This window comes from Cibotium barometz, chromosome 60, assembly GCF_041138505.1.
Source record: "Cibotium barometz isolate CiBa-2024 chromosome 60, ASM4113850v1, whole genome shotgun sequence".
Lineage (NCBI taxonomy): Eukaryota > Viridiplantae > Streptophyta > Polypodiopsida > Cyatheales > Cibotiaceae > Cibotium > Cibotium barometz.
The window spans coordinates 10,967,389-10,991,400 of NC_141105.1; the positions used below are offsets into that span (position 1 = coordinate 10,967,389).

The window sequence follows — 24,012 nt, forward strand, 5'->3', positions numbered from 1 at the left end:
CGACCAGGTCCTCACCGAGAAATCTAGCTCAGGCCATCGCCTCCCAGAAGGTGAAAATGTTGTCAAGGATACTACGCTCCTTGACGAATCCTGTCTGGGTAGCATGAATAAACTCCCCCAGGAAGGGCTGGATCCTCAAACTCAAGGCCTTTGCTAAGACCTTGTAGACAGTATTGAGGATCGTAATAGGTCCAATCACTCTATCACCAAGCTGCGTCCACTGAGAGGCCTGGCGACGATAGTAGAACTCACGACTCTGCTCCTCTGCCTCTCTAACCTCCTGGCGTGCCTGGCTCAACTGGGACGCCACCCACTCACATGTAGGCTGCTGCTCCTGAAGGTGCTGAAGCGAAGCAAGGCTACGTCTCAACCGACGCTCCCGCTCACGTCTCTCCCAGCCATGTCAAGGTTGCAGCATGCAAAAAAGAGTTGAGCTCGATGAGTCCTTGGGCACACTGGCCTGTTGCATCCTGGTCAGAGCTCTGGCTATCATGCCATATCCTCTCAATGTCCTCAGCGAGACTAGGATCTGTAAGTACCCTCTCTGGGATCCTCAACTGCAAGCTGGTCTCCCGTGTCCTCTCCTCAAGTGTCAAAATAACTGGCGCATGGTCTGAAAAAGAGGTGCCAGCGAGAATGCCAACGGAGCCCCCTCGCTCCCCTAACCTGTTGCCCACATAGAAGCGATCAATCCGTGATAGATTAGTCCCTCCCTACCAGCGATCCGATCAAGAGAAACTAAGACTGTCCTGAGAGCGGGAGAAAGCCTCATGCTGCCATGCATCAGTGATCCTCAGTGTCATGCAAAATCGCTCCCAAGCTGCAAGCTCCGTGCCGTGCACTGTAACATGACTGCCTCCCACCCTATCGGCCGGGTCCTCAAGCATGTTGAAGTCTCCCCCGACACACCAATGTGCGGCCTTTGGCAATGCATCCGTAACCTGGGTCCAGAACTCTACTCTGGCACTAGCATGGTTGGGCGCATAGACATTGAGCACGCCGAAGAGCTCATCATGCATCCTCAGAATGACATACTGTGCTCTACCAGGCACAATGACCCCGCGATCCACAATGGCCTTCCGCCATACATCCGCAATGACCATACATACTCCTCCCTGCCCACCCAAGGGGCCATACCCTGCAGACCAAAAGGTTTCCCATCTACCAGGCATCACCGAACCGTGTCTCCGGATCCTGCTCTCACCCAAATGGTGCTCCTGCATCGTCAAAATATCAATACTGCCCCCAACCAGGCATCTCTGAAGCTCCTGCCTCAAGCAACCACGATAACGTATATAGTGTGCGCCGCCAAGGCCCTATACATTCCATGAGATGATCCTCATGGATGGCCTGCTGAGGTGGAGGCTGTCTCAGCCGTACGGCGGGCCTTCGCAAGCGGCTTGGATGGAGAATAGTCCCCATCCGAGCGGTTGCGAATCTGCCCACCCGGTGTGCTGCAAGAATCTCGGACCAGGCGCCAGTGGCTGTGTCCCATGGCGACTGCCTCCCGCTCAGACAAAGCAACCTCGTGTATGCATACATATCTAGGGTCGCGTGCTAAGTCTGCCACTATGCGAACCACCAAATGTCGAATCCCGGAGGCATCCACACTCCCGGGATCAAAGAAAAAATGAGCCAACTCCCATAGTCGACCTATCACGTCTGTCACCTCCAAATCGCTCACATGGTGAGAAAACTCAACTGCCTGAGTCTTCAAAGTGCTAAGAGCGAGATCCATAGTCCACTCTCGGTCGCTAGGGCCACAAGAAGGCCACCGCTGAATCAAGTGCCTCCTCGGGCCGGAGGTATCACTACATGAACTCTGATGGGTGCTGGCTCATGGGGGCCCTCCGCTCCAAAAAGCCGTGTGAAGGAATAATGAAAAGCCTCCGAGCGCTGTCTAGTGTGGAGACGACTCAACCGACTGCGGATAGAGGATATCCGTGAAGCCCGAATCGACATGGTAAGTCTCCTCTGCGGTGCTTGAGCAAGGTCGGTGCTGCAGGTGAGCGCCAGGAAACTGCTTGGGCCTCCCGGGGAGCCGGGGGGGGGGGGGGGGGGGGGGGGAGAAGGGGGTGGAGAAGGGGGTGGAGAAGGAGCCGCTGCCAAAACCGGAGCGGGGACGGGAGGAGGCGAAGGTGGAAGCGAGGCAGGAGGGGGGGATGGGGGAGGGGGGGTGGGGGCAAAGGAGGGGGTGCTGGCATCTCCTAGTCCTCAGTCGGCGCTGGGGTCTCCTCGTGTAGGGGAGCAAAGCTGTTCCTCACGGGAACCCAGTGATGCTGAGACTGTGTCTACTGCTGCATCGGTCTCTGGGCGTGCTGCTGGGGCTGTCTCCCTCGACGGCGCCCCTGTCCAGGTTGCCACTTCGAGGTCTCTGTGGGCTGAGCAGGTGTCCCGGAGGCTGCTTGCGGAGCCGCATCTGTGGGCAGGCCATCGGGGGACCTGCTGCTGCGGTGAAGGTCGGGGTCTCCTGCGAGGGTAGGACTTGGCTAGGTGGCCGACCTGCCTGCAGATAAAGCACTGGTTCGGGAGCCCCGAAAACTCCACTCTCTGATCAATCCATCCCCCCCCATCCTAGGTAGCTGAATGACCTTCGGAAGGGAGGAGATGTCCGGAGCCAAAACTCTGACCGAAGGTAGCCCAGCTGCTCTGGCCACCACTGAATCTGTTGTGGGGCCAGTCTCAAGCACCGAACCTACCAATGCTCCTAGCCTAGAAAGGAGCGGAAGGTACTCACGGCGAAGTCGAAGGAAGCAAACTGTAACATGGAAAAGGTGCTCTCCCTGCTCGGCCGCATCATCATATTGTACCTATCTCAGAATTTTAAATTCTCTCCATTCTCTGTCTATTGCAGTTTGTTTTGCTATCTATCATTCCGTTGTGCTATATTATTATATGGTATCAGAGCTTAGGTGCCTTTAGCAGAAACAGTACATAAAGTCTAGTCTTTCTTTGCATAGAATACTAGGAGTGATGGCTTTTATCTTTGCTGCTGCCACTACACCAGTCTTGTGCATTCTTCCACCAGCCGTCACAGAAGGCAAGCTTGATGGGGCAAACTACACTCTCTGGAAATTCAAAACCAACGCCATTCTAAACTCTTATGAGCTTCTAGAAACTGTTTTGGAAACAGATGCAGAACCATTTGAACCCCCCAATTCCAACATCAACACGAATACACTTCCACAAGATGCCATTCTTCTTCGGTCATGAAAGAGGTGTAATGCTGATGCACTTTGTGCCATCATCGCTAGCGTAAGTGATTCTGTTCTTACTCTGATTCAACACACAACTAAGGTATCGGAGGCTTGGACTATACTGAGGAATCAACATGAGATCTTGATCAAACCAGGATTCAGAACAAGGAGAATTAGCTTGTTGCTGAGAAGTATGCTGAAAGAGAAGCTGCTAAAGCATTTATCATGTGGATCAAAAATCTATGGGATCAAATGGTTGCTATGGAGATTACAAAGACCAATGAGAAACTAGCTCGGAGGTGCATCCAAATTCTTCGAAAAAAGTACGATGACTTGGTTATGTCACTAAACGCTCAAATTAGAGTACCACCTCTATTATTTGAAGAATTTAATGCTATGTTACTTGAGGAGGAGATGCAGCTCAAGACCCGCGATGAGCGGTGATGCTACATTTTTTGCCAATGCTATAAAGACAAAAGTGCGGCATCTTCTGATGATAAGAAGAAGAAGCCTAAGAAGAAGAAGTTTCAAGGGAGCTGCTATTACTGTGATAAATAAAGTCACACTACAAAGACTGCAAAAAGAAGCAGGTTGATGAGAAGAACACCACCCTGAAATATTCATGGAGGAAGGTAAAGGAGTCAACTAACAATGCTGAGACCAAGGCTGAACTTTGGGTCTCCATTGAAGAGGTATGCTTATCTACTCAGACTCCAGTTGTTGATAATTCATGGATTTTGGATAGTGGAGTATCCCGACACGACCAGTAAGAAGGGATGGTATAGTTTGTGGAAGTCTATATAGGAACCCATCAATGTTGTTGTTGGAAATAATGCTAAATGTCTAGCAGAAGGGTTTGGAACCATCTTTTTTGTGGCAACTACTCTCAACCAATTTGGTACCTTGTGCTCAGCCAACAAGATTCCATATGAGGAGTGAAAAAGATGCTATGCCATAAACCCACTCTCTCATAAATTGGCCGCGCTCTCTCCACAACATAGTCACAAGGGACAGGGGACGGGGACGGGGACGGGGACGGGACGTTGACGGCCATATGTAGGGAACGGGGACGGGGGTAGGAACGGCACTTAAAAATTACTTTGTCAGTACCACCCACTCGCCTATACGGGCAAAGCTTGCATGTCCATGGCTGTGCACCACCTCCATGAGGGGATGGGGTGTGATTGACCTCATCCCACCATGTCCATCCCGTCGTTCTTCTACGGGTAGTTGGAACTTGAAGAGCTACTGCCACGAGGAGGATGCCATGGATGATGGATGCCTCCTTGTCACTTGATAGCTTGAGAGAGAGAGAGAGAGAGAGTGAGTGAGGCTTGAGCCTTGAAAGTTGAGGGAGAACTTGAGTGTGAGGATGGGTGGGGGTGTGTGTGTGAAGCTTGAGAGAGAGTGTGTGTGAGGGAGAGTAACTTTGAGACTATCTACTTTGGATAGTCATCTTGTAAATCTAATATACTTATGATTCCACAAAAAAAAAAGTGTGTGAGGGAGAGTGTGTGTCTTGAGAGGCTACAGCTTGCTTGTGTGAGAGCTTGAAACTTGAGACCTTGGCCCTTGAGGCTTGCCGCTTGAGGGAGAGAGAGTGTGTGTGTGTGAAGCTAAAGCTTGAAGTGTGAGGGAGTGTGTGTGTGTCTTCTTATAGGGAGGGAGGCAAGAGAGAGGCCAAGGCCCAAAGCCTCAAAGGCTCAAGGCCTATGGGCCAAGGCTAAAGGCCCATGAAAAGCCCCTCCCAAACAGCCAAAAGAAAAGGTAAAAAATGTGACCATCGCCCAAACAGTAACCTGCAGGCGTTCCCATGCAACCGTCCCCCACAACCGTCCCCTCTTGGATCCGTCCCCGGAACGCCGTCCCTTGTGAGGGACGCCCAGTTGGGGACGTCCGTCCGTCCCCGTCCCAGTGTGTTCCCGGGACGGCGTCCCCCCGTTCCAAGGGTCCGTCCCCTCCGTCCCCTGTGACTACCTCCACAGCCCTTGAACATCCCTGGATTCTGGCCCAAGTGGCCATGAGGGTGTGGATGATATCATTCCAAATCCTGCAAATGCACTGTGACTCATGAACCAAATTGCCCTCAATGCATCTGGCCTTCCAAATGTGCCAAGCTGCAGTACTAGCAATAATCTCCCATGCATTGTCCGATCTCTGTGCTGAGGGGACGTATCCTAACTCCAGTACCGCCAAGCAACTCTCTGATTGATCGTTATGACCAGATCCATGACGTTTCCCTCATACTTGAGATGTGGCCCATGGGCCCAACTGTGTCAGCCAAGTGATAACAGCAAAAGAAATGTAGGCATCCTTTCTCATCCTTCCGAGGAGATGTGCTATCACAATCCAAATCCTATGCGCTTCCTTGCACTCCCATAAGCGATGGTAAACAGTCTCCGAAGCTCTTGTACATCTCGGGCATGCTGGGCTAACACCGACAACCGATCTCCACTGGTTGGTGGCAAGGCGACCAAGAAGAGAAAGCCAAATAAGGGAGGATATATGTGTTCGCACTGTAAGAGTGCCACAACCTTGTCCACAAAGTCCTTCCAATGAGGTCTAAGAGTAGGGACTCTCTGAATGTGTCCTAGAACAAGATGCATGGCGTTCCACACAGTATAACTGAGAAGAAAGGCATGCTTTTCATCCGTTTGGTAGCATCCCTCCACACTCACTCACCGGGGTCCCATTGCAAGTTCCTGATACGGCAACCACCATACAACCAAAGGCTCCACGCATCTGCGATTATCCTAGGGGCGGGATCAATATAAAAGAATTTCCTTGCTCTGCCAATAACTCTCACAGGACGCACCACGGGGCCCACTCGTAACATTTAATCCTTTTCGCATGAGCTCCCCTTTGTCATGTGTCGGCACCAATTTCCATTGTCACTTGCTTTTGCAATGAGAAAACGTCACAAGGTCAAAGTCTTGACATTTTGGGCATTTACTTGAAAAAGCCATGTTTTTCTATGATCATCTTTATGCTGCTCTTTCACTTTTGTCACCTCTCCTTACAAAATTAAAGTTTTGCTTCTCTAGACTTCAAATAATACAGTAGATGCGCACCTTATATAAAGTACACTGGATTGCAATCGAAATCGACTGACGACTTCGCCTGCGAGCTCCGCCCCCCCCCCCCCCCCCCCCCTGCTTCTTGCTGTCGCGCCCCCCTCCCCCCCGCCAGTCCCCCGCTTTCTCCTCCGTCCTCTCCCCCGCCTCCTTCATTGCGCCCTTACTCGCCATCTCTCCCCCGCCTTCTGCCTCGCATCCTCCCCCGCCATCGCTCCCCCGCCTCCTTCCTCGTTTCCTCCCCCGCCTTCTTTCCCCCCCGCTTTCTCCTCCTCCGCCTCCTTCCATGCTGCCTCCCCCGCCATTCCCCCCCCTCCGCTTGCTTCCTTCCCCCGACATCTCTTTCCCCCGCCTCTCTACCCCCCTCGCCTCCTTCTCCTCCGCCTCTCTTCTCTCCCCCGCCACCTCTCCCCTCTCCGCCTTCTCCTCCGCAGCGCATCTCTTCCCCTCCGCCTTCTCCCTCTCCTCCTCTTCCGTCTCGCCCCTCCCCCCACCGCTAGCTCCCCCCCACCTCAGCTCCCCCCTCCCCCCCCCCCCCCCCCCCCCCCCCCCCCCCGCCCCCGCTATCCTGTAGCCCTCCGCCTCTCCTTTTCCTCGCAGGGCTGTGTCCCTCCCGTTGGTGACCCCGGTTTCTGGCCTTTTCCCTCTGGAGGACTCCATGGAAGCCGCTCCGACTACCCCTGTCGATTCCGATCTCCGTCTGGAGTTCACAGCTGAAGATCTTCAGTTGTTTGTTTCCACAGTATCCGCTCTTGAGGCCTCCTCCTTGGTCTGCAAGATAGTGGGTAGCCGTCCGATGCGGAGAGAGCTTCGCGACCTTCTGCAAGGCAGCCTCGTTGGCGTGCCTGCCAAGATCGTCAGCGTCGATTTTTTGGGACGTGGCTACTACCAGGTGGATTTCGAGTCCCCCCAGGCAGCTCAGACGGTGCTGGCTCGGAGCCCCATTGCCCTCCGCTCATCCCGGGCGTTCCTGGCGCGATGGACTCATGGTTTCGACCCCGCTTCTGACCCGCTAGCAGGCGCGACAGGTTTCCCCGTCACTATATGCTTTCCTGGACTCCGTAGGGAGTACTTGCCCCTCTTGTCATCCATTGGCAAGGCGTTCGGGCAGGTGGTGGAGACGCCTCAGACAACGGCTTCAGTGATTGCTCGGGCAGCAGGACTCCCGGCCATTCGTGTTGTGGTTCCGTCACCGGAGTCCCTCCCGAAGACGATCCTCCTCCCTTGTCTTTCTGGAGGACATCTGATACAGCGCGTGGAGTATTCGGGCCTCCCCGGCCAGTGTTACACATGTCGGGAGATGGGCCATCTCGCACGCGCCTGTCCCCGCAAGGGGGCTCATCCTTCACGCTATGCCGCCTCTGGACCCCCTGCAGGAGACCCGAGGGGTGGCCATCCACCTCAGAGACCGGACATCCCTGGCTCGCCACAGCAGGCGCCATCATCTGACGAGCAGGCCCCGGCGGAGGATGCCGCGCAGACCCAGGAGGCTGGCGGATGGCAGGAGGTTCACCGGCGGAAACGCCCGGCCCGCAGGGACCGTCGCAGACGCCAGTAGGTAGCACAGGCTGGCGGACAGGCGACTCTGGCTGGCGTACAGGCACCTACCCGCACTTATGCTCCAGTCAGGGATAGGCGGCCAGCAGGTCCCACCCCGATGGACGAGGATTCAGACTCAGTGCCCGTTGAGGCCGCTGGTGGAGCCTCCCACGTGGAGACCCCGCTCCCGGCTCCCCCCGCGGGGGGCCCCACCCCCTCCTTGGAGCAGATTCCTGAGGATCCTGGGCCGCACTCTGCGACCCCCGGCTCCCCTTCCCCTCACCCGGAGAGCACTCCTTCCACCCCCCCTCTCCCCCCCCCAGCCCCCCCCCTCCCGCCTCCCCCGGCGGCCCCCCCTGACACCTATCCTCTGGCAGATGCCTCTCCATCCTCTCCTCGCTCTCCCCCCTCCTCGCTGCGAGCCCCCATCCCTCCCTCGGCTCTCCAGGATACTTCGCCAGACCACCCACTGCCCCGGGGCAGCATAGCTGGGTAGGCCAGAGTTCAGTCCAGCGGCTGTTCCACCGCCACTCCGGGCCGGTGGAGATGGCGATCCTAGCTTCGCCCGCCACAGAGTTCTCTCCAGCCTCCCCTGGGGGACCCTCGCGAGTGATGGGGCTACCAGTGGATTACGGTTTTTTCAGGTGCCTCCAGCTGGATGCTGGCCCGTTCGAGACACTGGTCGCGCCCTTGCGAGTTTGCGTGGTGTGCCATCCCTCTCGTTCTCCTTCAGTGGTGAGCAGCATGGTGGCCTTCTCCTTTCCTCTCTGTGTTGCCCCAGACACAGCATGGGATTGCAACTCTGTAGAGGAAGTTTTGCATGATCAGATACTGGAGTTTTCTCACCACTTCAGTGACTTGGGGCTCACGGACCTATTGCAGACCCGATTACACTCAGCCCGCATGAGCTTGTTTGGTATAGGAGACTGGCGGGCGGATCCGGTCCACACCTCAGTTGAGGCGGTGCTACTGATTCTCCTCCATGCCGCCCCGAGGGTGCAGCCTACCTTTAGATACATATATGCAGAGGATTGGTCTCACGCCTATGCCCTAGACAAGGCGAAGGCGGAGTGGGGCTGGACACAGAGACAGGTCACCCTCTTTTTGGAGAGACTCCGCACTTGGACAGACAATGACTATTCTCCCTCCAAGCCGGCGCCCAAGACTCACAGAGTGGAGGGCAGATCATCCGGGCCGGCTGAGAGGGGTGAGCCAGTGGCGGCTGCTTCACTTGCCATAGCTCATCCATGAGGATCCTCTCATGGAACATCCAGGGTCTCGGTGGACATCGCTACTACATTGGTCGGGGCAGACTTCGCCAGGAGATCCAGAGGGCTCTCGTTGGAGGACCCATAGATATCCTTTTCATCCAGGAGCACCACCTTTCTACCGGGCGTACCCGCACCTGCGGGAAGATCTTGCCAGGCAGGAGTCACACTTTTTGGTCACCGGCATATGGCTCCCAGGGGAACCAGGGTGGAGTATGCATCTCAGTCAGCGAGCAGCTTCTATCCGAGGTTGTGGACTCTGGCACTCTGGTCCAGGGTCGAGCGCAGTGGATCATCCTTCGGGTTGGGGAAGACCGCATTGGCTTCCTCAACTTCTACGCCCCTAATGGGGCGACCGGGAGAGCCGAGTTCTGGAGCACCATTAGGCAGTCCCTCCCCTTGGCAGACCACTGGTGCCTAGGAGGGGATTGCAACATGTGGAGGATGCAGAGGACAGGATGGGGGGCAGCCAGGAGACCATTCATGGGCCGGAGCTCGCTGCCTGGGAGAAACTAGTGCTGCAGGTGAGAGGCCAGGATCCGTGGACTCTCCCGGAGTTTGGCAGGTTGCAGGGGAGTCTATCTTTCTCGCGCTCGGATAGACAGGCCACAGGAGTTAACCTTTCCCGCATCGACAGGTTTTACATTGATGAGTGGGCTTGTGATAGAGGTGGCACTGTGGGCATACTTGCAGGCTCCTCGTTTTCAGACCACTTTCCAGTGCTTCTCCAGATCGAGGACCCTACGAGAGGAGAGCGGGGCCAGAGCGTCCGGATTCCAGATTGTCTCATAGAGGAGCCCGAGATTGCGATCAGAGTTGAGCAGGTCTAGCAGGAGCCGCAGTTCAGGAGAGGATCGACAGCCAGCGATCTTGCCAGTGGCTTGCAAGAGATCAGTCGAATGCTCAGACAGGCTGCCTTGGACCGTCTGGAGGCCTTCAGAGAGCAGGAGAGGAGCCTACGGAGGAGTCTAGCGTCCCTCCAGAGACTCCAGGAGAGGGATCCTACGAGCCCTTGGATCTCAGAGCAGATGGAGTCAGCTCGCACTGAGATCAGATCCATCGAGGAGAGGAGGGTGGAGTTCCGATTCCATGCTCGGGCTTCTTTTTGGACACAGGCTGGAGACAGAGTGACTCGAGATTTCTTTGAGGCGACAGGGCCTCGCTTCAGACGAGAGGGTCTCAGGCGTCTTCGCAGGCTGATGGCCAGGTTGTGGTGGATCCCCCCAAGGTTCGGGCGATAGCCACAGATTTTTACAGGGATCTTCTCTCTGCTGAGCCAACAGATGACAGGGTGAGAGGGGCTCGGGAGGCAGTCTGGAGCTTCACGAGACCGATTGTGCCGGCCCATTTGCAACACTCCCTTCTCTCCCCCTTCTCGGATACGGAACTGGAGGAGGCTCTTCAGGCATTACCTCGGGGCAAATGCCCAAGAGAGGACGGTCTCTCAGTGGCTTTCTTCTAGAGGTACTGGGGCCTCTTACATAGGGGCTTTAGATTGGCATTCTAGGAGATTATGGAGTCGGGAGTCATGCCGGACAGCATGGCAGAGGGGTTGATTCACTTGATCCCCAAAGAGGGAGGAGACAGACTGGAGATTTTAGACAGTGGAGACCGATCACCTTGCTAGGCACGGCCTACAAGGTCCTAGCTAAGGCGATCAGCAAGCGGCTTCAGCCTCACCTTCCGGACATCATCCACTCCACGCAGACAGGCTTCATCCAGGATAGGAGCATTCTGGATAACATCTTCTCTTTCTGGGAGGCTACGGCTTTGGCTAGATTTCGGCAGGAGGATCTGGCAGTGCTCCTTCTCGACTTCGAGAAGGCATATGATCGGGTGGACTGGGCCTTCTTGGAAGGCACTATGGAGAGGATGGGCTTCCCCCTTCAGTGGATCCGTGGGGTCTCTGCACTCTACACATCGGCTCATAGTCAGGTGCTGATACAGGGCGTGCGCGGAGAGAGGTTCCAGCTCTCGCGCTCGGTGCGGCAGGGGTGCCCCTTGGTGCCCTTTCTTTTTCTTTTTGTGGCGGAGGCCATGAGCACTTTTTTGACGGCACAGGATATAGGTTTGCGGGGCCTCCAGCTTCCCATCCGCACCTCGGAGGAGCTCCTAGACTCGGAGTTTGCGGATGACACTGCTGTCTATCTTCAGGGAGGTGAGGAGAACCTCCGCTGCTTCGCCTCAGCCATGGACAGGTTTTGCAGAGCTTCGGGCGCTTTGATCAACTTGCACAAGTCGTGTGGGTTGTGGGTCAGTTCTATGCCCCCCCCCCGACTTGGAGGCCAGTTGATGGTTTTCAGTGGCTGCCCCCCGGCACTACAGTGCGTTATTTGGGATGCTATGTGGGCATTGACATATCTCCGGAGCAGCAGATAGCCCCCCTTCTTCTGAGCATTCGGAAGAAGCTTCTGTATTGGAGTACCGCTCGTTTATCTCTGGCTGGCCGAGTAGTTGTGGCCAACCAGGTTTTGCTTGCTACCATGTGGTACATCACTTGTTGCTGGGCCTTCTCTCGGGCGTGCATTGGCCAGGTGCAGAGGCTCATCAGGAACTTTCTTTGGTCCGGTGGCGACGGGCGGCCCGCCAGGGCCAAGGTGGCATGGGCTGTGATCACTCAGCCGAGGGAGAGAGGCGGCCTGGGCATTGTTGATCCTATTTTCCAAAGCCGAGCTTTGCTTGGCAAGTTGGTAGTTCGTGGCCTCTCAGCCGCACTCCTTCTCTTAGCGGCCCCTGGACCCCCCCAGCATCAGGTGGATCTTTACAGAGCAGCGATCCAGAGGAGTGGGCCTTGGCTTCGAGGAGCGTTTTGCAGCTAGCCTTCTGAGGGCCTGGGCGCATCTGAGGCCGTCACTCTTCCAGACTCCCCCGGGCACCGATGAGGAGCGCCTGAGGCAGCCATTGATCTGGAACCCCTTGATTCGACTTCCCAGTGGCCATATGGTTGGATCGCGGTCTCACGTGTCGTGGGGCCCGTTGAGCTCCGGCCCAGCCCAGTCCCTAGACGACTGGATATGTTTTCAGCAGCTGCCTCTAGAGGCTCAGGAGAGGAGACTCAGTGGGATGAGGGGCAGAGAGTTGATGAGACAGGACATTGAGGCGGCCATCCCCCGGGAGTGGCGGACCCCAGTACAGGACCCTCCACCTCCACAGTGGATGGGTGTCTTTACTCGGCATGAGATCCTTCTAGCGGTCTGCGGCACAGCGGAGAGAGTCGCCCCACTCACTTTCGAGGTGGGAGAGGGTGGCCAGCTTCAGAGGACACGACTAGATTTGGATGGGCAACAGGGTTGTATTCTTCAGAGGGTGCAGGTGGTCGGCTTTCATCAGAGACAGTGGCATGTAGACCCCTCACCGGCCTCGATAGGGGAGGACTGTTCTTGGAGATTATGGGCTTGGGACAGCAGGCCTCTTATTCGCCTTCAGTGGGATCCAGGTGAGTGGTTTTGGCGAGATCCCTACTCGGCCCCTACCAGCCAAGGCATCCCCTTTTTTCAGTACACAGCGAGGCTGGGGCGGCGGATTCAGAGGCACAAGATAGTGAGCACCCCGGCGGCGGCCGAGCATTGGCGGCGACAGGGGCTCTCCCCTGCCTTTCTTAGGGACTTCTGGCAGCGCCTTTGGGCCAGCTTCCAGCCCCGGAAGGTGACGCTTTTTCTCTGGCTCACAGCACATAGAGGACTTGCTATGGGGGCTTGGCTAGCTTTTGGCAGACACCCAGCGTCCTGCCCTCGGTGAGGCCATGCACAGGAGTCGCAGTGGCACTGCTTATGGGATTGCCCACAGGCACAGCAGGTCTGGCAGCGCGCTCTCAGGATGGTTTTTGCAGGCTCACCAGGTGAGATGCTGGTGACGTGGGGTGCGGTGGCTTGGGCCACGGACAGCGGCCCGGCCCTTGGATATGAGGACGTCCCTGGCAGTGCGACCATCCAGGTCTCTGACAGGGCGATGGCGGTGGTTCCGACGCCAGACTTCTCTTCGGCAGCCCCTCAGGAGGGGGTCGGGCACAGATGGGAGATGATCAACAGCATGACGGCTTGGCACATATGGAGAGCCCGATGCAGGGAGGCCATTGACCGCCAGGCGACTCCACCGGCGGAGGTCATACAGGCCCTCTGGGTGGACATCATTCACACCTTGAGAGGACACTGGGGGAAACTCCAGGGCGACTCAGATCGCATGAGAGGGCGCCGCAAGGCTTTCCTCCGCACTTGGCAGCCTGGCCCTTACCTCACCGCGAGGGGCGAGGATGTCACTTGGCACTATAGGCCTCCAGTTTGGCTTTTCTCACCTCCCACATGTACTTCTAGGTAGCCCCCCCCAGAGAGCGGCCAGCCACGGGGGCGGAGCTCAGGTGTTCACTGTGTTTTTTATCCCTCCTTGCGAGGTGAGCTTTGTAGCCTTATGGCGTTTTCTCATTAACTAATAGAAGGATCGTTTTTCCGGAAATATATATATATATATATATAAAGTACACTGAAGTGCTGCAACATACATGCGAATAGGGATTCCTCCCAATGTGCTATCATGGTTGTTCATAAAGATTTACTTTTGTTCTTCACATTGTAATGTTTCATGTATATGATCTGAGTTTTAGTTTGTTGTGGTTTTTTTTGGGGGGGTTTTGTGTATGTCTCTTTCCACCCAAGCAATTTGATCAACATCTTCTAGTCCCGCTTCTCAAGGTGCACTTGGTGTTTCACACCCTCCATCTGGTAAATCTCGTAACATTGTACTTCATTAAATAACATATGCTTTAATTAACTTTGCATTAACTCAATCAATATTTATTTATGAACACCAGTTCCAAGATACCATTCCCGTGCAGCTAGGAAAGAAAGAGGAGAGAGTGCTCCCACAAAAGGTACCTCGACAAAGAAACACGCTTATAGAAGAGCTTGTGCAAGAGCTGCGTTGATAAAGGGAGGTGGACCAATATGAGCATGGCCATAGGTGTGTCTGACAAAGAGACGTGCAAGTGGAGCAGCACATACAAGAGGTTGACAGAGCAAGGTGCAACTAAAGCAGCATGCTTTAGAGATGCATCAGCAAAGGGAGGTACAACGAGCAGATGAGACTAAAACCATACCTTCGTCCAGCAAAACCCTGTGACTTATGGCCTTCAACAGGAGCTGCCGTTGCACCAGCTCTTTTTGTGGGTTTACTACTAGAGGCTGCAACATGCATGACAGGATTATTGACGCAGCAGTATTGCTACAACCAATTTGTCAGGCATTGCGCATTGGTCACCATCATTTGCAGGAGATTTTCAGCGTGCCTCTTCATTCTGAGTGTTGCAGGGCTACATGGTGCTACCCATATTGTTCTGTTTTGTATCTGCCATGGTGTTTTGCTAATGGTGAAAAAATCTACAGTTTGAATGCATGCATGGATTTTTTCCCTTGTTCCATCCAGGGTAGGAATACCCATGTTGTTTTGACTTTTCCTATGGTGAGAATATCAACTATTTGAACAGCAAGCATGGATTTGTTCGCAAGTTTTGACCATGGTATGCATATACAGTCCCAAGCTTTGATGATGTCTCCAATGCCTGCCCATACACAAATTTTCACTTCACGAAATTTTCCTTAATGACTTTGATTTGGGCAATAAAATTGCATGGTCATGTGGGTCAAACTAATCGTATACTATGCACGAATGGTTGCAGCTTCTGTCACATTTCCCTTATACATATGAAGCTTTCTTATGCTCCATTAAAGTGCACGCTTCACCACCTTCCCATGGATGCCTCTTTGCTTATGTGCATGCACTGCTACTGCTAGTGACCATCTGTGAGAGAAGCATTGAAAGCCTATGTCAATTTACCTGCTATTTGCTACTTATCCTATGCTTACCTCGGAAATCCATGTGTAAGTCTGGGGCTTGTACTGAACTCGAGCTGCCACCTTGAGTCCATCTTGTGTGTCATTCCGAGATGTCAAGGCATTTTGATGCATAAGTTGAGCCAAGGCACTATTCACTTTGATATTACAGGTTAATTTTTCAGAAGGATCAATGGGTTTTTTTTACATGTGAGTGAGTTGTATACGAGTAAAAGAGCTACAAGGTTTCATATTTGTGTGTGCATTAAATTTGCGGAACAAATAAGGACGGAAAAGGCAGAACTCATAAAGCTGCCAGTATCTTGTTTATGTTGCACATGGGCTTATTTTCTGGCTGCAAGAATGAACGATATTATTTCTCTTTTCCTGGTCCTAGACTTAAAGAGCAATTTTCTTTCCAGGATTGCAGAGGAAAGTGATAAATAGATCTTTCTTTTCTTGAACTCTTACTATGGCCATAACATATTGATAAAGATGATTGCTTGGGCCCTTATATGAAGCTAGATAGAAAATAATATCCTCTAATCCTTGGTACATGCTAGCTCATAAAACATGCATCAACCATGTATTGTTGCAATGAACTTCTCCCAAGAAGGTGATACTTTTAAGTGTAATCTCGCATTTGCACGTCACAAATAAAGCAACGATGCTGCATTTGTCCCTCAACAACTAAGCATTGTGATGGCATTGCGAAATGCCAACCATAATCTGAAGAGGCATGTCTATATATATATGTCCATTAGTATATTCTTCTCCACTTCCTAGAATATTTGCAACAACCTTTAAGCCAATAGAGCACCATATTATCAATCATGGGGTCAATCAGCATGTACGGGCATGGACATGAAGAGGAGGTGTTGTCTTTAGTAATGCCCCCATGGCTTGGAAGCACGCATCATATCTTGCAAATCTAGGGCTTTGAGCTCTGGCTTCATTAATGACAATGGACCAATCTTGTGATATGTGCTTCCATGAACTTGAAATGCATAAACAGAAAGTTCACCGAGTAATTCATCAACATTGTTGCGCAATTAAAAAAAGAAAAAAGAAAAACAAGGTACCATTGTAGGCCCTTGTTATCATGCAAAAATGTTGCCCATCAACATTGTCTTGAGTAAGCAATTGATACAAACAAAGAGGTGGAGAGATCATTTTAAAGAGATTGCTTACAACAATGCACCCCAAAAACCATGCCCTTGTATGTTTTTGCCACTGCTTCAAACAACCTGGCCACACAATGATCATTGGTAACATGGGCATCTCCCATATTACTCATCTGTACCGGAGCGCTTCCATGTCAAAAGAACAAGATGGATCGTTAGCTAGTGGCAAGGTGCATCACATTGGGCTCATCATCAAAGACATGCGAATGTATCCACCACCCTTGTGTAAATCTGCAATGCAATCTACCAAAGGAAGCCAAGGCCTTGCATAAACGGATTAAGACCTAAAGTTGCCTCTCTCGAGTTAGTTCTCATCATCATGCTTTATGCCTTCCTCATTTCCTCTCTATGAGCAAACTGGTTTTTCCTGGCTTCAGAACCCTCCCACACCACACCTAGAAATGCCCCACAACATAGTCATGTACATCTAAAATGATAAACTCTGCTAAATGCCTGCATCAAATGCAGTCTCTCTCATTGCTCATAATCAATATGCTGCACCCATCATTAGCTCAATTCCATAGTGAGTGGAATAAACACGGCAGGATATCCAAATTGCACAACTGCACCAACCTTCACAATCACGACAAATTACCTCAAACGATTGGTGTTGCTACCAATAGCCGAAGAAATCAACACCATTCTCCCCTCTTGTATTCATGTGTGAGGCAACATCGCTAAGATCGTTAGCAAGAGTGACACGTTTCTGTGTATCCCTTTCCCAAACCCTCAAAACATACTTGCCCGAGTGGCTCAGCCCATCACGACCCACCTAACCAAGAGGTCATGGGTTCCAATCCTTATATTGTAGGGGTAGTCAAATAGTCATGGGTTAGAGTCGTGACCCACCCTAACCAAGAGGTCATGGGTTCGAGTCCTGACATTGTAGGGTTCCAAGAGGTGATAGGTTCGAGTCCTGACATTGTAGGGTTGCCAAGAGTCATGGGTTAGAGTCTTGACCTTGTAGGGTTGCATCCTCTCGAAAAAAGACATTGTAGGGTTGCTAAGAGTCATGGGTTAGAGTCATGACCTTGTAGAGTTGCATCCTCTCGAAAAAAGACATTGTTGGGTTGCCAAGAGTCATGGGTTAGAGTCCTTGGGTACATCCTCTCGAAAGGGGGTTTTCAACACACACCCCCCCTCCCTCAAAACATCATCCCAACTCTTGACCACAATTCCTACAATCAATCCACTACCACATGAGGCATGACAATCCATCTTTTCACAAAGCCCCCCTCCCTCAAAACATCATCCCAACTCTTGACCGCAATTCCTACAATCAATCCACTACCACATTAGGCATGACAATCCATCTATTCACAAAGCCCCCCTCCCTTAAAACATCATCCCAACTCTTGACCGCAATTCCTACAATCAATCCACTACCACATGAGGCATGACAATCCATATATTCACAAAGCCCACACAAAGAATGTTGCAAACTGCAAGATGTGCATTCATCCTAAGAAGCACATCAAGCATTCACATGTGATGATGCAAAATTTCATCTTTCAACTATCTGACTTATTCATGAGATGACATTGGAAAAATCATGATCACACAATCACCACCCCCCTCATGCATTCTTCAACCTTTTTGTACATTTGGGATGCTTGCATACAACACCAATGAGCAAATTTTATAATTCCTATATATTATTGAGGCGCACAACATTTTCAATCGCCCCACCACATCTCTCTCTCTCTCTCTCTCTCTCTCTCTCTCTCTCTCTCTCTCTCTCTTTCACACACACACACACACACACACACACGTGCGTGCATGCACGTACGCCTTTTCTTCTGCTCTTTAACATCCACGCTCCCCCTCCCCCCCACCAACACACCTTTTATTCTCCTCTTCAACAACATCCCCCCATGCACCTTTTCTTCTCCTCTTCAACATCTAGACCCCATAGACATTAACGTGCCCATTTTAAAACTTCCAATCGATGCCTTTTCACTAACAACCAAGGCTACCTTCATTATGTGTTCTAGATTGCTTGTTTTCATTTGCTGAGTTAACTCAATTATATTACCTTAAAATATGCTCCCTCGGTGGCATCGCCTATGTGCAGATAAAAAGCGTGGAAAATGGTAACTATGGGAGGATATTGGGCCTAAGGCTAGTTGGAATACACACACACACACACACACACACACACACACACACACACACACGCACGCACGCACGCACTAAGGGCCTCTTCCAAACCAAGGTAAAAGGAATTAAGAATCCTTACGTAAAAAGACTTGATGATGTGAACGGCTAAAAGTCACATGAAGCAAATATCACCTCAGATATACCATGTAAAAAGCATCTCCATGGACTTCTTCTATTGCACCACCCATTGGTTTTTTCCATTTTTTCAGCTCTCATCTAATATTTGCACGCACAAACTTAGTCAAATACTCTCCACACATCAATAAATATTATTTCATGTATTGAAGACAATTATGCATCCAAAATCTAAGAGCTCACACCTAACATATCATCTTTTTCCACTTCATGGTCATTATCCAAAAGAGAAAATCTCCATGGACCAGTAGAAAGGCAACTTGAAACGTAGGCCATCTTGTCCAAAACAACACCATTCTTGTTACGTTTGTTTACTGACTCACACTTAACCTTTGAAAATTACCTCACTTAAATCAAATTGACATGCTTATCATTTTTATATTTTTTAAAAGCCACACACATTGGATGGAATCATAGATGTAAATATATTTAAAACCTTGGATATTATGCCTACGACATGTTTGTGGTAAAAATGTAGGACTAGCAACATCAATGTCATGATTTTGCTAGCATCATACAAGATTAGATTAAAAAAGTCTTTTTTCAAAAGCTCTTTAAAAAATAAAAAGGCCTTGGCTAAAGAAATAGGTTCTTTCCTTCCTCTATCAATACACATATATTAAGTAGAGAAAATTAGATGTGCTTTATTTTAATGGCATGAGATAATAAAAAATGAATGGCCAAGATAATTGGGAAACTAAAGATAGTCAATAAAGGTTCAAGCAATGGTATTTAATGGATATACAACCTAAATCCTAAAATCTTGAATGTGTATTTCATACTTTGTATACATGTATGAAGATTGTGATGGTTTTGAAGTGGACAAAAGTAGTGGTAACTCAAATAGGTACAGGTTATATATCATGCGGTCCAGTTGTTTTTAGTGAAAGTGCCTACAACATCTTGTCCTACCACGACGAAAGGCCGAAACCCATGTGCACGAGAGTCTGGCTATAACAAAGGGGGATTTTAGGATGCACTTGCACCTGGGGGCTTGGGGGCATTTACATATATGGTGTTAGGGCATGTGGGCCTTGGGACTATAAAAGGCACCAGTTGTAAGACTATTGTACTCTTTTGTGACCTTTTGACCACTTTATGACTATTATGTCCTTTCTTGGAGCTCATGCTTCTATGGTTGAGTCATGGCAATCTTTCCATACTTAGGTGGCTACTCTCTATGATGGTTCATCAGAGGCAACCAAAGTCAAGCAATGTGATGAGAAATGTGGAGAGATGTGTGATAATGCAAGAATATACATTTCAGGGCTTCCATTAGATGTCACAATAGGGAAATTAAGAGATGTGTTTGGGGGCATTGGTCAGGTTGCAAAGATCAATACAAAGATCAGTGGCCATGGAAGGTTGCAAGGATCAAGCAGAAACGTGGATACAAAGATCAATGGCCATGGAACATCAAAACCTATACTCATATTGCAGGGCAAAACAAAGGAGATGCAGTACTGGTATATACGAAGATCCCTCTACTGCACAGTCTACCGAAGGATTTTATTATGATCAGTTGAGGCGCCTACCATCACAACACTCTGAAGTCCATGTTGCTGAATCAATACTACCAGATATTGCTGTTTGTAGAGAAAAAGGTTGAAGTTGTGGAGGGCTTGAAGGCAAAGCAGGTATCTCTTGGAAAGCTATATTCCAACTGTTCTAGTGGAGATGCTAGAGAAGGCTCTGTGAAGGTGGATGCTGCCTGGTAAATCAGACAGTTGTTATTAACAGCATGGCGAGCCGATCGTCCCATACTGTAAATGCACGCACACTTTTAAGCACAGTTACTACATGCACACAAAGGCACGAGGCAACCAGAGCATGTTGTGTTGCTGCCTACCTTTTACAACCCTCTGGAGCTCCTAACATGTTCCCAAGTCACACTATTCAGTAATTTGCAGGAGAAAGTCTCATCTTTCATCCTCCCACACAAAAGAGGATTGACTCCAAGATACATGGTAGCCTAACTGCATACAAGTTATCATCAAAGGCTCAGAAGTGGGAGCTTTTCCAAGACACACTTACCTACCCAAACCTTCACCATAGGTCTTGTGCCCACTAGATTTTCTACAAATGCCACAAAAGTATAAACAAGATGTTTCTCCTTGAGATACCACCTCTCGGGCCTGGGTCCACACTTGGGCAGCCTAGTCTTCACTTACTTGATAATGAACTCATGCATACAATCTTCTGTTAGGACTTCTTTTCTCTAAAGGACAGGCTGTCTCTGATATATTTTCCAAAGCTCCTCTATTTATGGGCCCCAAGTTGGTGCATGCAATCCCATTTGACCCTCTTTTTGATGTAAACCATAGCCCGAAAAAATTTTGTCTTGTTTGGGTGGAGTTGGTAGGACTCCCTCCTTGGCTCCGTCTAGCTCTGGGGGAGTTGGTGAAATCATAGGGTCCACCGCTGTTTATCCCTAAGGTGGAGGATTTTGGCCGCTAGAGACAAACAATGTCTAGATATCTTGGAACACTAACTTCAAAACTCTAAAGACCTTGGGGATCTTGGCAAAATCGAATTAGCTCTTAAGTTTGGTCCTTTTCCAGGAGCCTATTTTAAATGTGGGGATCTCAAGCATATAGCGAGATTCTGTGATGCTCAATCTAAAAATAAAGAAGAGAGGGAAGATAGTAAGGAGGACATGGACCTAAAGAAAGAGAAGGAACTCAATAATACAGAAAAGGAAGTTAACAAGCCAAAGATGTCAAGGGGAAAGGGGTACAGGATCCACAAGGGAGTAGGAGTATAGAAGAGGGTTGGACTAAAGTGACTGAAAAACCCAAAGATAAAACCAACCTTAGAACAGCCCAAGAAGAAGCTAGAAGACCACGAAATAAATCTCCTGAGAAGGGGAAGGGTATAGGTAGCTCTCCTAAGATTCCCAACCCCTTAATATATTCTAATCCGTTCAGTCCTCTGGGGGAAATGGATAGGGAGACTTTTTCCATGCAAAAAAATTAATTGGCAAGTAGAAACAGCCTAGAAGATGGTCCAAAACCTTGATCATCCCTGAGGAGGATAGTCAAGAGGTGGAGATGGTCCCTAATACAACTCTTCAATGAACAACAAGGTTGAGATAAGGGGATGTACATGGAATGTAAAAGGTATTAAGGATAAAAAGAAAAATGCAACTTTTTGGAGTCTGGTCAAAGAATGGAAGTTGTCCCTGTTGGCCATTCAAGAGCATAATCTTTTTGGTGGGAAATGGATTGTAAGGGAGAGATACAAGGATTAGGCAGTTTATTATGGGGGAACTGATAAAGGATATAGCGGGGTTATGACCATCATAAAGGAGTCCATGAAGCCCTGCCTTATTGCTAACCGTCCCAACGGTATCTTGGTTGTAGAATTTTAGGTTGAGGGCAAGAGATTTTGGGTTATTAATATCTATAGATAACTACAAAGAAAGGGGAAGGATATGGGACTGGCTTTGTGGTCTTAACATGCAATGCCCCTGGATTCTTATGGGGGATTTTAATATGGTGGAGACACTAGCTCATAGATGTGGAGGAAGCACCATTTTTAATGGGGCAGGAGAAAAATAAATTGGGGAAACTTAGAGGAAAGTTAGGTTTGGTATAGTTGGAGTCTTGGGGAATGGAGATCTGATCCGAGACACACATACTTTAGCCTACAATATTTCAGGATGATATAGAGGAAGTTGCTAGGAAATGGGTAGAATATCTAGGTGCCACTTTGAGTCTCAAGGAAGATGATTCCCGATCAAGATACATTGCAGAAAAAGCAACATGCTTAGATTGGTTAAACAAAGTATAGATGCAGGAGAGGCCAATTGGTTGGAAAGGAATATAGAACAGGATGAATGTTGGGTGGCTATTACCAAACTGGACAAGGAAAAATCTCCAGGGGGTGGGATGGTCTTTCTATAGAAATTTTCATCTCATTTTGGCCCTCTATAAAGGACATAATTTGGAAAATGTGTAGTGATGCCTTTAGTTATGGGATTTTGGGCAAATACTAGAAAGAGGGGGTGGTGAAACTCATTCCTAAACAAATTACCTGTGCTGCATGTTCAATCATTGGAGGCCCATTACCCTCTTAACAGTGGTATATAAAATATTGGCTAAAGTCATAGCCTTAAGGATTACCCCAATGATTCAGAAGGTGATATCTAGGAAACAACATGGGTTTATAAAGGGCAGATCCATTTATGATAACATTCTGGCTACTATGGTTGGGAGAGATGTAGCTATAAGAACTAATCAGAAATGCTTCATGCTTTGGCTAGACTTAGAAAAAGCTTATGATAGGATTCACTGGTTGTATGTGGCAAGAGTCATGGAGAAATTGGGATTTGGTCTCAGGATTGCTTCATGCATATTTACTCTATCTTTGGGGGGCTTCTCTAGTCTTCTCCTAAATGGTAGGATAGTTGGGGGATTTGAAATCAGAAGATGTGTTAGACAAGGATGGCCCTTAGCCCCCCTTCTCTTTGCCATTGCCTCTCATCCCCTTATTGTTGCCCTAGAAGAGGCCAGTGAGAAAGGATGGGTCACTAGTGTTAAGTTGAAAACGGGGAGCAACTCATTATCCAATACTTTGCTGATGATTCTCTGCATTTCCTTAGAGCTGATGGGGATAACATGAGACAAGCCTTATCTAATGTACAAGAGTTCTATGATGCCTCTGGATCCAAGTGCAATAACCAGAAAACTAAGATGATCAATCTAATAGAAGATAATGACTTTGATCCACATAGATGGGGGTGTGAGGTGATCAAGAGGGGCAGATTGTCAGACATCTCGGAGCACCCTTTGGCATGGATGTCACTAATAAACAACTATCTGAGAGTGGGCCATTGAAAGGTTTCTTATGAAACTCAAGAAGTGGGAAGGAGTGAGAGTTCCATTTCATGATAGACTTGCTATCTGCAACATAGTGTTGAATGCTTACATCATATTCTTGGCTCTAGTGGTTAACTTTGAAAAGCTCAGTGGAAGAGGATTAAGAGTCTTATTAGGGACTTCCTTTGGAGAAATAAAGCCAATGGTAAGAAGGTACCTGCTTGGTTCGCTTAGGATAAAATAAGTTTACCTAAAGGCAGATGGGGGTTTGGGGATTCTGTATCTTCCCAATCACACTTCTACCACGGTTGCTTTATTCTTACCCAAATGCTTATCTCAAGAAGAAGTCTGAGCCAAAATGTTTAGAGAGGTTGTTGAAGAATCTCCTGCATATCAGAGGGATGTGGATGGGACTCAACTGGAGAAACAAGCTGTTTTCCTTTGCTCCCCTTAAGATCACAAACTCTTCACTTTGTAGGTTTTTATGTGGAAAATGGAAAGAGATGTTATACCTATTACAGTGGGATGGCTGTGCAAGATTCACAGGCAACTTCTTCTTCAACCTTGGAATTTGGTGGTCTCACAACTTCAACCCACCTTTAGCCTTGATAGACATCAATGTGGCAAACAATTTGAACAACAAAGGGCTAAGAACTCTGGCAGATTGTTGGGATTGGACCCAAGCTGGCTAGAAAGAACTTGATCAGCTAGTCACTGAATTTGGATTAAAGCCTAGAGAAAGAATTCTCGTTAATCAGATTCTGGGGGAGCTTCAGAAAGGTGGGTTTCCACCCACTACATTGGATGACTCTT

The 24,012-nt window shown here is 49.7% G+C and overlaps 1 protein-coding gene across 4 annotated transcripts in view; it reads left to right on the forward strand.

Moving 5' to 3' along the window:
* Window positions 1-14,693, forward strand: part of LOC147604970 (uncharacterized) — a 60,765-nt gene extending 46,072 nt beyond the window's left edge. For all 4 annotated transcript variants that reach the window (XM_086794038.1, XM_086794036.1, XM_086794037.1 and 1 more), the window contains 2 exons: window positions 13,728-13,793; window positions 13,883-14,693. The gene's annotated coding sequence lies outside the window, so the exon portion shown is untranslated. The remainder of the gene's footprint in view (window positions 1-13,727; window positions 13,794-13,882) is intronic.
* The last annotated feature ends 9,319 nt before the right edge of the window (window positions 14,694-24,012 follow it).